An 11,254-nucleotide genomic window follows, 5' to 3' on the forward strand; every position below is an offset into this window, starting at 1 on the left:
CGATGTGAGGGAGGCCCATGAGAGGTGAGTTCTGAGAACCAAGAAGGTGCCGGATTCAAAATGGAGTCCCTTGTGCCAAGACCAGGCACCGTTAACATGTGCAGTCTCAGAACCCTCGAATAGCATCGCGCTGAGTGGGAATCGACTTGACGGCTGTGGGCTTGGCTCTGGGTATTGCAAACATGAGTCTATATGTGCCTTCCTGGTCAGAAAAGAATTGTGGTATGTGTAGTGAGAAGTGGAGGTTTTTGTAACATAAAATTGAGTTTGAATATGCTAAACTCCTATCCAATCTTAAGTCATCACTATAGGATAGGGTTAGAATTGTGTTAAGTACCAATCAGAGCAAAATTTACTTGAAAAAGTTCCTAAGGTCCACTTCTTGAAAAACCTTCATAAGTTTCTATGAAAGGGGTGGAATTGGGTACTGTAGAATTACCTAAAAAAAAACCCAAAAACATTTGCAGTGATACATTGACAGGGAGGTGGCAGAAATTCAAGTCAGATTCAGAAAACCACATGTAACAAAGGATGTTATTGCTGACATCAGATGAATCTTGGCTGAATGCATAGAATATAATTACTTATGTTTTATTAACTAGGCAAAGATATTTGTGTGGATCATAGCAAACTATCAATAATGTTGCAATGAATGGGAATTTCATATCTCTTAATTGTGGTCATGTGCAAGCTGTACATAGACATTTGAAAAGAACAAGGAGCTATGCCTGGTTTAAAATCTGGAGAAGTGCATATCAGGGTGGCGTCTTTTCAACTACTATTCAATCTCTATTCTGAGTGATCTGTGAAGTTGGATCTTACTAAGAAGAGTATAGCACCAGGAAAGGGGGAAGGCTCCTTAGTTATGATATGCAGATGGCAAAATTTACTTTCTGAAAGAAAGGAAAAAAGGAAGCACTTGCTCGTGAAAAAAAATACATAGCCCTCAGTATAGATTACAACTCAGTGTACAGAAAGCTGAAATATTCACACCTGGACCCACAGACAACATCATGATAAGTGGAGAAGAGATTTTGCTTGGATCTACAAGCAACACTTATAGAAGCAGCGGTTGAGAAATTAAATGACTTATTGCATGGAAAAAATCTGCACGAGAGTGATTTTAAATACCAAAGAACAAGGATGTCACTTTGAGGGGTAAACTGTGCCTGACCCAAACCATGATATTTTCAATTGCCCCTATGCATTTGAAAGCTGGACAATGAATATGGAAGAATGAAGCAGAATCAATGCATTTAAATTATAGCGTTGGCAAGGAATAATGAAAGTGCATGGACTGACAGGTAAGTAAACTAATCTGTCTTGGAGAAAGTACAACAGAGTGCTTCTAAGAAGTCAAGATGGCAAGATGCGATCTCATGAACTTCGGACGTATTATCAGGAAAGACCAATCAATCGCTGGAAAAGGACGCCATGTTTGGAAAGTGGAGGGTCACCGACAAAGAGGAAGGCCCTCCAGGAGAAGGATTGGCAATAGCGGCACAGCGAGAATGGCACATGGGCACAGCGAGAATGGCACATGGGCACAGCGAGAATGGCGCATGGGCACAGCGAGAATGGCACGTGGGCACAGCGAGAATGGCGCGTGGGCACAGCGAGAATGGCGCATGGGCACAGCGAGAATGGCGCATGGGCACAGCAAGAATGGCGCATGAAGTGGGAGTGTTGCATGCTGTTTTCGGGACCTGAAAGTGTTTCGTTCTGTGAGTCAGAGCTGACTTACTGGCACCTAACAAGGACAGCATACGTAACTGAAGGACAGGGTCCTTAAAGAGTTAATGTCTTTTAAGTCTTGTTGACTCACATCTTTGAATGGTTTGTCAAGTGAACAAACACATTTGTCTTTTTTTAACCCAAGGATTGTGGTTTTCTTGTCCATTTCCCCATAACTAAATTAAACCAGAGGTTTAAACAACATAAACTGTTATGACAATTTTGACCCCAAGTAATACTTGTAATACTTCAGTAATACTTGTGTTCAGTAATACTTGTGTTCTTGTCTTTCCATTACTTTACTTCTTCTTTAAAGGGTGCATTTAACTCATTGTTATTTTATTTCCCAATTAGTGTTTATGATTTAAACTTATCCTTGAAAGTTTTCTGTAGTTTCATTTCATAAACTTGATAGCAAACTTATTTTACTTAAAACACTATTTTTACGGATTTTATCAGTTATTCGGAAGACACTTCACTACTTTCGTGCTCTGAATTACATATTTCGTGGATATCTGTTGTGTGCAAAAAACCTACATTGCTTCTCAAGCATTTAGACTTTTTTCAAGATGTTTGTTCTTTGATCCCTTGTAGATCTTAGTCAGATTAGTTACATTGAAGAACTATAACCTTAAGAGTCAAAGGCAAATCTGTGCCGTAGATGGCTGACTGACCACTTGCCCTGGGCGCTCGGCACAGACACAGTCTTCAGCCACTTTGCTTTACTAAGCTGTCTGTTAAAACAGTTTTCTATTCCATGCTTTTCCTTCTCCACCCACTGTTCTGAGGAAATAACCCCCATGAAAAAGTGTTTCTCTTTTTCAGAAGTGAATTTTTAGAGCAATGCTCACTTTTTGAGTTTAGAATACTGCCTTTCCATAGTTGTAGGCATTAAAAAAATTCAGAAGCAACAAAGCCCACATGGAAGAAGCATACCAGCCTGTGTTACCACAAGCTGTTGAAGGGATCAGGTATCAGGCATCAAAGAACAAAAAATCATATCATTGTAAATGAGGGTGACTGCAGAATGGAGACTCAGCGCCCATCTGTAGGCAACTGGACACCCCCTTTTGGGAAGGAGATGAGCCAGTCAGGGTGCAAGGTAGCCACGATGAAACATATTTAACTTTCCTCTAGTTTTTAAATGCTTCCTCCCCACCCACTTTCATGATCCCAATTCTACCTTACAAGTCTGGCTAGACCAGAGGATGTACGTTGGTGCAGATAGCAACTGGAAACATATGGAATCCAGGACAGATGACCCCTTCAGGACCAGTGGTGATACCTGAAGGGTGGAGGGAAGGTGGGGTAGAAAGGGGGAACCGATTACAAGAAGCTACATATAACCTCCTTCCTGGGGGATAGACAACAGAAAAGTGGGTGAAGGGATATGTCGGACAGTGTAAGATATGACAAAATAATAATTTATGAATTATGAAGAGTTCATAAGGGGGGGGAGGGGGGAGAAGGGGAAAAATGAGGAGCTGATATTAAGGGCTCAAGTAGAAAGAAAATGTTTTGAGAATGGTGATGGCAACAAATGTACAAATGTGCTTGACACATGGATGCATGTATGGATTGTGATAAGAAGTGTACAAGCCCCCAATAAAATGATTTTTTTAAATTATAAGCCTGTATATTGAGTCTATTATGAATTAGTAAAACCTCGTCTGACTAAAGGAGTTGGAAATTGATCTTAATACTGTCCCAAGAACCAATCTAACATTAATAAGTTGACATAATCTAACATCTCAGGAGAATTGTGTGTGAAGACACAGCTCAGCAATACCAAGGTCCTCAAAATGTGCTATCTGATTTCTGTCTCCCAGTTCTGTCTTTTCATTTTCAGTGAGGTTCTGCTAGTAACTTTAAGTATCCCCAGACTTAAATCTTCACAGGTAGAACATTTGTCAAAATGGGATCTTTTCCTTTCAATTATTCCAACAAATCCCCATGTTTTTGTTTGTTTTTTCCTATAGACTTGTCTGCCTCAAGAGTTCGTTCCTGGCCCACTCATCGGCTACCATACTTTAACTGAGACGGATGCTTATATCTGGAGCCCAGAGGATGGAATGCATACACATGTATCAAGGATTAAGAGCTGAAGACTTGATGCTTTTCAAGTGCGATACTGGCAAAGACCATTGAGTATCATATGGGCTACCAGCAGAACAAAAATATCAGTATAGAAAGAAGTAAAGCCAGCATACTCTTTAGAACAGAAGATTACACTTTGTCTCTTGTGTTCTGGGCATGATCTCAGGGGGACCAGTTCCTAGAGATGGAAGCATGCTTAGGAAAGAAGAGTGTCTGCAAAATAGAGGAAATCCACAAATGGGACTGACTGACACAGTGGCTGCAACAATGGGTTTGCACGTAGAAATGACTTGTGAGGAGAACACAGTGTCAGACAGTGCTTTGTTCTGGCGCACACACCGCGTTCATTCCCAACCTGCCTCGTCGTGTAACCTGGTAAACTCTACAGCTGGCCCAAGGAGCTTAGCCTTAATAGATGAGATATTGTCACAGGATTTTGGAATGTATATACATCATATATTGTCCATAATTAACCTCTGCTTGCCTTCCTGATAGGAGTCCTGATGGTGCAGTGGATGTTGCCTTGCGCTGCTAAAAAACAAAGTCAGCAGTTTGAAAGGACCAGCCACTCCGTGGGAGAAAGATGAGCTTCCTGCTCCCCTAAAGATTGATAGTCTCAGAAAATCACATCTACCCTGTCAGAATTGACTGGATGGCAATGTGTTTTTTGTTTCCTTCTTTGTATCCTATCTCTTTTTAGCTCTTTCCTTCCTGGAAAGTATACCATCATAGCAAGTGAGTATTGGACCAGACCCCAAAACATATGCAGAATGACAGTCACTACCTTCAGGACACCCAGAACAAAAGTACTTTGGACAAGGAACCAAATGTCACCAGAAAGATGTCACTAAACAACGTGGAAAACATTTGAATTTGAAAGGGTAATAATGAACACTCCAAGCTAATGCATATTCATGACCATTCCTGTGTAAACTGTCGCTTCCTCATAATCCCCAGGAGCTTGATTTAGTGGTTCTGATCCCGCCTTCTTCCCTGCTTGATCAAACAAAGGAAAGCTGTCCTCTTCCACTGTCTTCCAGCCCGTCTTTGGTTCTCAGACGCATGGAGAGAGACCTGGGTTGGTAACAACCGCGTTGTCATGAATTGTAACTGATTTCATGACAACTAACTAAGGGAAGTGTAGGTGTCCCTGCAATATTTAGTTATTGGTTTTGGGAAGTAAGGAGATTGAGACGTAATCCTTAAGGAAGTACTCTTCGTGGGCATTCTTTGACTAAAAATATTTCAATGATTACTCATGCCTTCAGGGTAAAATGTGATTCTTATATTTGGGTATTCCAGGACTTTCTTGAAACCTTAGGTACTGCCATCTAGGATTAGAATAATGAACTTTTTAAAAAATGTAATTACTCTCTTCTCTAATGTATTTCTCTTTTTAAATACTTTTATGAATCTGCCAACCCATTAATTACTTCTTTAAATTATTTCCTCTCTAAAATATTGTGTGTATGTGCCGTTCTTGCCCTTAGATTAAGGTATAGAATGATTCCTCTTTTACACATATGTGACTGTCTCTGGATTTGTTTCTCTAGTCAACCCAGACTAACACAGAATGTATTTATTAATTTAATTCTTCAAACAACTCTATAAGGTGAGTATTACTTTATAGGTGAGTATACTCAATCTGTCTTGGAAGAAGTAGGACCAGAGTACTCCTTCGGGGCAAGGATGGTGAGACTTCATCTTACATACTTTGGGCATATTGTCAGGAGAGACCACTCTCTGGAGAAAGATATCATACTTGATAAAATAGAGGGCAGTGAAAGAGAAGAAGACCCTCAATCAATTGATTGACACAGTGCCAGCAACGATGGGCTTAAGGATATGAACCACTGGGAGGATGGCACAGGACCAGGCAGTGTTTCCCTCTGTTGTGTACACGGTTGTTAGGGGTTGGAACCCCCCTTAAAAAAAAAATCTAACAGCAACAGGATACCATATACACTCAAGTATAAGCCGACCCGTATATCAGCCAAGGCACCTAATTCACCACAAAAACGACATTAAAAATGTGCTGAAAAACTCGGCTTATACATGAGTATATACTGTACTAAATCAAACAAATCTGTCCTGGAAGAAATATAGCCATAAAACTCAGAAGCAAGAATGGAGGATGACAGGAGTTCATCTCACATACTTTGGAAATATTATCAATCCCAGGAGAAGGACAACATGCTTGATATAGCAGAGAGTCAGAGAAAAAGAAAAGCCCTCGGTCAGATGAATTAACACAGTGTCTGCAACAATGAACTCAACAAAGCAGGGACAGGAAGATGGCTCAAAACTGGGCAATACCATGCTCTGTTGCATGTGGGGTCACTATGAGTCAAGGTCGACAATGCTGAATCAATAGTTACAAAAATTAATCAGGAAGTATCACTAATAAGATATTTTCACCATAGCTAGAGATCCTCTACAGAAGCAGCTGGTGTAGTGGTTACCAGGGAGGCTGCTAACTGCAAGGTCTCCGGAACCCTGCAACCACTCCTCCAGAGCAAGCTGAGGTTCCTTTTCCTGTGACGACCCCAGAAACACACCAGGGCAGTTCTCCTCTGTCCCTCAGAGTCACTATGAGTTGGCACTGACTCGATGGCCGTGAGTTTGGTTTTAGAGTTCCGGGGTCTATGTTTTTAATCTCTTAACTGTAGGTATTTTAATGTGCTGATGTAAGTACATATTAGGAAATTTATTTTGTAATGGATTAAAAACATTGGAAGATGTCACTTAAATTTTGATGAGGTTATAACTTTGTTTCAAAAAAGTTATAAGTTCCCAGTGGTTGATAAAATGTTAACCAGCAGCTGAGAAAAAGCATGGTCCATTATCTAAGGCTTTATTTATTTTTATTGTAAGCAAATAAAAGAACAATCACATGATGTTTGCATTTCATTCTTTCAATTCATTAATCCTTTAATTCTTTTTTGGCAGAGAACTTGTAAATATTAATTCTTTTTTAAAAATGAGGCAAAGAAACAGATTTTACATGACTTGCTTGGGCAAGTTGTAGAGTTAGGGCTTTTATTCTGTTCCTTTTTGTCACCAAATCTTTTGTGTTCTAGGAAAAGATCTAAATCTACTAGGGGTTTTGCTTGATACAAACAATTACGTGTTTGACGACTAGCCAAAGATTGATGATTGAACCTCACATATAGATACCTTAGAAGAGAGGCTTCTGAAAGCTCAGCGGTAGGAAAACCCTATGGAGGAGAGGTCCTACTCTGCACACGTCATCATGAGTCAGAATCCACTGACTGTGACCAGCAACAACAGGGATTCCCCCAACCCCCAACCTTAGCGTTTCAAAGAGGGTAAAACAAAAAATTTTGATCAGTTACAAGTTTTCTGAAAACTGCTCCTGCAATAGTGATCGACCAATGTTACCCAGGCACACACCCAGAAGGCCTTGTGGGCCAGGGCTGCCATCTTCTCACGCAGAGATGTACAACCTGGATCAGAACCACCGGCCGGAACCTTCACGGATCCCAGCACATGCACATTAGCTCCTTCGCAATATGATTTGTAGCTCTCTTCATCAAGAAATAGAATTCATTTCTCTTCCTTTATGTTTGCGATAGCTGCATGATTTATTTTGGACAACAAATTGTAGCAGATACTATATTTTGCTAGTTCTCAGAAGTTATATATAATAAACCTTACAAGCATTCACTTACTCTCTGTGATTCCCAAGTTTTTCCATGTAGATAGGACCAGGATAAATAAGAGACCACTGAAACCATAGAGTGACCAGTCCAATCATTCTACCAGAGGGCAAAGACATGGAAGAGAATGCAAACAAGATCAAATCTGTCCAATGATTGACAGCTGCTGTGTCATGAGGAAGGCAGTCTATCGAAGATAGAACCCAGCCAAGGGCAGGCTAAGTGCTGACATAGAGAATTGTGGCTAAACATGATTTGTTTTCAGACAAGAAGGTTTTGTGGTTCATTAAGAAGGGACAATTAATTATGTTACACTGATGGGCTTCCCAACCGCTGATGGCATTTCTGTTTCAAGCAGTAATGGAATCTGTAGCTTGGAGCGAGAGATGAGCACGTCTTGTGAAGCTGACTGTGACGCCGGCATGTTGCGTGCACATGTAGTGTCTGGGCAGTCAGTTTCGTCTCATGGCACATCCATTGTGGGAAGAGTAAAATGGCTTCATAAGGCTTCATCTATTGTTTATTTATTTAAACCTTTTATTATGAATTGGCTGAAGGGTTATAAATCAGATCTCTTTTCCATGAAAGCATTTATATACATTTACTATCATTTTTATTGATTGCAATCCCCATAATGACACGTCACTTATCCTCCTTCCTCCAAGTGTTTCCTGTTTCCATTTCGCCTCCTTTCCTAACCTGTTGGAACTTTGTCCTGCGCTGTATGCTGTCTTCTGATCTCAAATGGTTGAGGAGTCTAACAAGTACATGCACTCCTAGTGTTATTATTTCCCTTATGGTACTGTCTCTTGTTTGGAGGAAAATTGAGACATAGGGATGAGATCATTTCCAGATGAAAAAGCGACTAAGAGCCATGGTCTTGGGGGTTCCAGCAGGCTCTGCAGATCAAGTTTAGTCTTTTATATGACTTTTCAGTGTTATTTTACATTTTTCCTTCCACTCGATGAAGAAATTTAGAATGTGATTCCTTTCCGATCCATTATAAAGATGATCATTCTTCTTCTTTGTTGCTGTTAGGTGCCATGTGGTTGGTTCACATTGCAAACACTGCTAGGGCCTGTGTCGTGCTTGCAATCTTTGTTCTGTGTAAGTCCGTCATTGAAGTCGTGGTGTCAAAACAGAGAGTAAATCTCCTCAGTAATTTGACAGACACACATTTCCTCCAAGTGGAGACTTGTGCCCTGTTTCTTATTAGAATGAATCATAAAGAATCCTGTACATATGTTTATCATTTCAGCACAGCCATTCATTCATACCTCAGTCTTTATATAGTCTCAGATTTATAGGGACTCTATAGGACAGAGCAGAACTGCCCTTGTGGGTTTCCAAGACTTTAAATCTTTACAGGACTAAAAAGCCTAATTTTTCTCCCATGGAGAGGCTTGTGGTTTTGAACTAGTAACTTCATGGTTAGCAGCACATAGCCCACTACACCAAAGGGGGTCTTAGGAAGAAGGTAGTATATAGACACTATACACTTACTGACACTAATTCTAAGCAGGGTTGTTGTTCAAGGGATTACATTACCTTTGTGTGCAAAGAGATGGAGATTAATGCAGTTTTAGAAGGAAGAGGAGAGGAAGTTTCCAAGAAGATTATATCGATGAGGCAGTGTTTGAGGTAGGTTTTGAGATTAGATAGATAGATAGATGTAGATATAGATATACATAGATATATCTAGATCTAGATAGATATAGATATAGATCAGGTAGAGAAGGGAATTTTGATTGTATAAAAAATTTGACACTTTAGTCAGTGAGTTAATATTAATAGACAACTTTTGCCATTTCCCTTTATATTTCATAATTGCCTTATTCTCTTTATTTCTCTCGCATCTTGTTAGTATGTACTTGAAAATATGCATATATCTTATTGTGGAGAAAAGGTTGGAGGTGAACTTGTCAAGGATTTGGTCTTACTCGGGTCCACAATCAGTGCTCCTGGAAGCAGCAATCAAGAGATCAGAAGATGTATGACATTGAGGAAATCTGCTGCACAAGACATCTTTCGAATCTTGAAGAGCACGGGTGTCACTCTGAGGACTAAGATCTGCCTGCCCCAAGCCATGGTGTTCTCCATTGCACACGTGTGTGTGGACGTTGGATAGTGAATAAAGAAGTGTAGAAGAATAGATGTTGGAGAAGAATACTGAAAATATCATCAACTGCTAACAGGACAAACAGATCTGTATGGGAAGAAGTAAGGCCAGAGTGTTTGTTAGAAGCAAGGATGGCAAGAGTTTGTCTTACATACTTCGGACATGTTGTCAGAAGAGACCAGTCTCTGGTGACAGACATCATGTTTGGTGAGGTGGAGGGGTGGCCTAAAAGAAGGCCCTTGACGAGATGAATTGATTCAGTGGCTCCATCGATGGGCCCAGGCACGGGAACAAGTGTGAGGATGGAGCCGGAGTGTGCAGTGGTTTGTCCAGGTGTGCAGTGTCACTAGGGGTAAGAGCCAACTTGATGGCACCTAAAACCAACAACCGATAACATATAATATAGCAATAACATACATTGTATGATAACAAAATATACCATGTAAGTACCTCTTATCACAGCAACTGAGATTTGAGAATTGTAGTGAATTATGGCATCTATAGGATAACAATAATTTCTAAGACAATAATCTACAAATATTATAATCTGGTTTGAAATTCTTAGAGAAAATGACTAGAAATACTGAGCTGACAAATCAGTTATGTTGCAATAGGTTATCTCAATACTATTCATGTGCAAAATAGGATCTGTATATTTGATATAATTGAATGCTTTCTGTGGATTATAAGTTTTAACTTTCCCAATCCACTTACAATTCATATAATTTTCCTTTCTGTAACATGTGTTATACCTTGGAAACCTATATGCATTTTCTAGGATGACTTCACTACTGAAAATACCAGAGAAGTAAAGTTCTTAGTAAGGTATCACAATGAAACAAGTTTATTTCTGAAAATCTTTTAAGGATTACTGAAAATATAGGGCAATTAATCAAGCTGTCTACTGTAAGCACTAAAAATGACAGATACGGTATTATAATAAATCTCATAGATTTATATTAGTCCAATTAAAGTGGGTAAATCAGAGATTAGGAAAATAATATACTATGGTACATACTCACAGTGGAATATTATGCATCCCTAAAATACAGTAGTGAAAGCCTGAAACAGCTCATGACATGGAAGGACTTGACAAACCATCACAATGAGTGAAGTAAGTCAATCACAAAAGGACAAATATTGCATGAGTCCATTACCATAAGGAGAAACACCAATTAAACAAATCTTAGAAACCGATTCCCAAACAAAAGGGTAGAAGGCTACCTACTGGCCATGAACCATACATCACCCCCCTTATGCATACTTCATGAGAACCACCTCAAAAGAGGAGACCTCACATTGGCTGGGGTCACTCCTTCATGAAGGGGGAAACAGGAGATGACCATCCACTTGCTCTACAACCCAACGGGCCCTCCACGGGAATGGAAGGAGAGCCTTCCTGGAAAAGCAACTCAAGCCAGGGGAAGAAAGGGGAGCATCTGCATTTCGGAGGAGGCACTGATATTTCTGATGGTGAGTACAGGGCTAAATGGAAAGAAGCAACCTCACGTCAGGAAGGGATGCTGAACAGTAACTGTGGGGAATGCAAGGGGACAATAAACCCGATTTCATGTTCCCGAGTAAACACTACAAATATGTTTCTATGAAACCCTCGGTGAACCAC

At 40.1% G+C, this 11,254-nt stretch overlaps 1 pseudogene; it reads left to right on the plus strand.

The window, feature by feature from the left end:
* The first annotated feature begins 1,555 nt into the window (after positions 1-1,555).
* Positions 1,556-11,254, plus strand: part of LOC101649937 — a 10,532-nt pseudogene continuing 833 nt past the window's right edge.

This window comes from Echinops telfairi, unplaced genomic scaffold, assembly GCF_000313985.2.
Source record: "Echinops telfairi isolate 266 unplaced genomic scaffold, ASM31398v2 ScPeMD7_4225;HRSCAF=4972, whole genome shotgun sequence".
Taxonomy (NCBI): Eukaryota; Metazoa; Chordata; class Mammalia; order Afrosoricida; family Tenrecidae; genus Echinops; species Echinops telfairi.